The sequence below is a fragment of the Paramormyrops kingsleyae genome, chromosome 19 (assembly GCF_048594095.1).
Source record: "Paramormyrops kingsleyae isolate MSU_618 chromosome 19, PKINGS_0.4, whole genome shotgun sequence".
In the NCBI taxonomy this organism is placed as follows: domain Eukaryota; kingdom Metazoa; phylum Chordata; class Actinopteri; order Osteoglossiformes; family Mormyridae; genus Paramormyrops; species Paramormyrops kingsleyae.
In genome coordinates this window covers 1,819,454-1,822,874 of record NC_132815.1, presented here as the reverse complement: position 1 = coordinate 1,822,874, position 3,421 = coordinate 1,819,454, and positions in this window count along the sequence as shown.

Genomic DNA, 3,421 nt, shown 5'->3' with positions numbered 1-3,421 from the left:
ATCACTAACCAGTGGGCATAACCTGAGGCATCCCCAAAAAACAAATAAATAATAGCGCATTCCTTGTTTCTCATTATGAATGTGCGAATTACTGAGGCCAACTCGCTGCACATGCATGGTGCGAATATCTAATGGAGACTGTTGTCCTATATCAGACAAAATCATTTTATTGTATGGATCAGCTATTTTTTGGTTAGGTTTTTTGTGAATCTGCACCCCAAACAGTGTTAGTCTTATTTAAAATAATGCATTTTAAAATGATTTAATCATTCTCACATCATATCCTTTCGCAATGTGACTATTGCATGTGCGCTCACTGCGATGCCGCAATATACATCACACCTCCCTCCCTCAGGGGGCAAATTCAGCGTAACAGATTACAGACTCTCCCTCGCCAACTTCCTGTCTCACAAAGCTTCTCTGTCGCCCCCCCCCCCCCCCCCCCCCCCTTCACTCCCCCACCAACGCCACTTGTGCTGTGGCATGACCGTGGAAAGGACACCAGCGCACGGGCCTTAACACGGCGACGGCCCGCAGCGTCGCTCGAGACCCAGGCCGGTCCCCCCTCCCCTACAGCTGTGCATTTGTAATGTTGTGTGACACAGCAGGCTAGTGATGGAAATCAATTAAAGTGAACAAACGGTGAGTGTGAGCAGCCCGGAGAGTCTAAGTAAAGCACGAGAGATTTATGGCAGCTGGTGGGCGTGCAGGAATAGGGGCCCCTTTCACTCTCCACATCCCCTGTTATCTGTGCACCAGGGCTGGGAACCGCCCCTCGATCCGGGTTGTGTTACAATGCAGAACGAGAACTGAAGATATCATTTAGTGTTTTTTCAGAATAAAACAGGATCATTATATTGTTTTAATTAAAGCTTAAGTGATTTTTTTATGTGTGCTGGTACAGCGGTGCAGTGGTCAGCACTCCTCCTCACACCTCCACAGCTGGGGTTCCTGTCTCCTGCCATGGCTCCACGTGTGTGGAGTTTGCACGTTCTCCCGTGTCATCATGTGTTGTCCTCTGGTTTCCCTCCACAGTCCAAAACCATGCTATGGTGAACTGGAGTTACCAAATTGCTAGTAGGTGTGAATGGTGCATGAGCGATTGGTGCGTGAGCAATTGGTGCGTGAGCGATTGGTGCGTGAGCGATGAGAGAATGAGCCCCGCACACCTGCCGGTGTTTTGCTGTGATTTTTTGCAGCATTTACTCATCCCCATTCCTGTAGTAAGTTATGGACTCAGAGTCTGCTGCGATCCTCTGAAGGATGCAGCCGACATCTCCCGCCTGCTCCGCGCCAGATGGCCTGTTGGCAGCAGCGGCGAGTCACAGTGATGGCGAGTCACAGTGCCGATGAGTCACAGCAACGCCGAGTCACAGCAGTGGCGAGTCTCAGTGCCGGTGAGTCACAGCAGTGGCGAGTCACAGTAGCTACGAGTCACAGCAGTGGTGAGTCACAGTACCGGCGATTCTGCTGGCTGCTGTCAGGTAGGCACTGAATGTTTCAGACTGACTCCCTCCCTCGTCCACCACCAACACCTCCTCTGCATGGGCAGCTGGCTCTGCCAGACGAAAGCAAGAGAAAGGAAGATGTTTACCTGCGTCTTCCTTGGGAGCTGAGAAGGCCCACACAGCCTGCTGACCCCTTCTGTACCACAAATGGAGTCACTTGGGAAGTAAAACATTTGTAATGTTTATACTGACAGCAGTGAATAAACTAACAAGGATATCCAATAGGTTTTATTTAAACAAATGATCTAAATATTTATATTTGTGCTAATATTTTGTATGTGTATCATATATATTATAATTCATATAGTAACAATTATATTCTGGTAACTAGCTGTTGATAGCATTATTTGTTTGACTAAAGTAAATATTATTGGCCAGTTAATTAGGTCTACCTGCCCCCCCCCCCCAAAGAGTGAATCACACTGCTGCAGCTGAATACGTACAGAATCACTCCGACAGGGTCACGCGGCTCGGTCACTGTGCTGCAGCGCGGCAGAATGACTGAGACTCCTGGTCTGTGTGATTCTGAGCAGCTCAGTCACTGTGCTGCAGCTGAATACGTACAGAATCACTCCGACAGGGTCACGCGGCTCGGTCACTGTGCTGCAGCATGGCAGAATGACTGAGACTCCTGGTCTGTGTGATTCTGAGCAGCTCGGTCACTGTGCTGCAGCTGAATATGTACAGAATCACTCCGACAGGGTCACGCGGCTCGGTCACTGTGCTGCAGCATGGCAGAATGACTGAGACTCCTGGTCTGTGTGATTCTGAACACGGCGGTTCCAGCATCTCAGGACCAGCCGGCCTCCTGGGATTCTCACACGCTGCAGCGTCAAGATGTCACACAGGATGGTGTGGGGAACAATAAACATCCAGCCAGGGACATTTCTGTGCCCAAAAAATACTTTGTTAATGATATAAGTAAGAGCAGCATGGTCAGATTCTGTAAACGTATCAGGAAGGCCACAAGTAAACAAACTAACTACTCAGTACAACAGTCACTTGTAGAATGGCTTTGCTGTTTGCTGTTCTGGAGGTAAAAGTGGATCATACCTGGTACTGGATGGGTGTACCTAATAAAATGTCCACTGCGTGTGTGAAGGAGTGTTTCATGCCTAATTTTAAAACCGCAGATTAACAGAAGAGGGCGCTGGCAGGCAGACCCAGAGGCTCAATGTGGATAAACGTATGTAAACGCCTGATACACACAGCTGTGTAATATTGCTGAAATAAAGTGCAAAGGATATTGGATCTGAACCTAAATGCACACACGCCACCGCTGGTTTTACTATAAAGACGTATTTGGGTTTTTCTTTTTTCAGCGCACCCACAACATGAGGCTCAAACGGGAACACTAGGTAACCATGTAAGATAATTAACATCATGCAGTCTTCATTTACAACAGAGCACGCTTTAAGACTGTAACCTGTCAACCATGAAATAAGCATTCAGCTCTATTTACGACACACAGATAAATGCCCCCGCCATTATAATGGATTTTTGGGAGTTTTACACCTTGATTTCTGTTTGTGGTGGATTTTTATTTTTTTTTCACACGGAAAATGAATTATTGCGCCAATCACTAGGAGTGACCGGTCATATCGTCAATTTTGAATTTCGGGAAAAGGTTCTGTGTCTCACGTAAATTCTGGCATTACGCTGTGTGAGCAAGCAATAACGAATGGATGAATGTTTACCTGCACGGATATCATAGCCAGTGCCAAATAAAAAAAAACAGAAATGATTTTAATGGGAATACATACTTTAATAGCACAAGTAAATTCACGTCCTACCCCGCGGTGAACCTCGGCAACACAAGTTTTGGACACGCCCCGCCCCCGTGTTATGATTGGCTTATTGGTTGCCACTCTAAGTGCAGTTGAGTGGTCGCTTCGGGTGCCAATCAGAAGCAC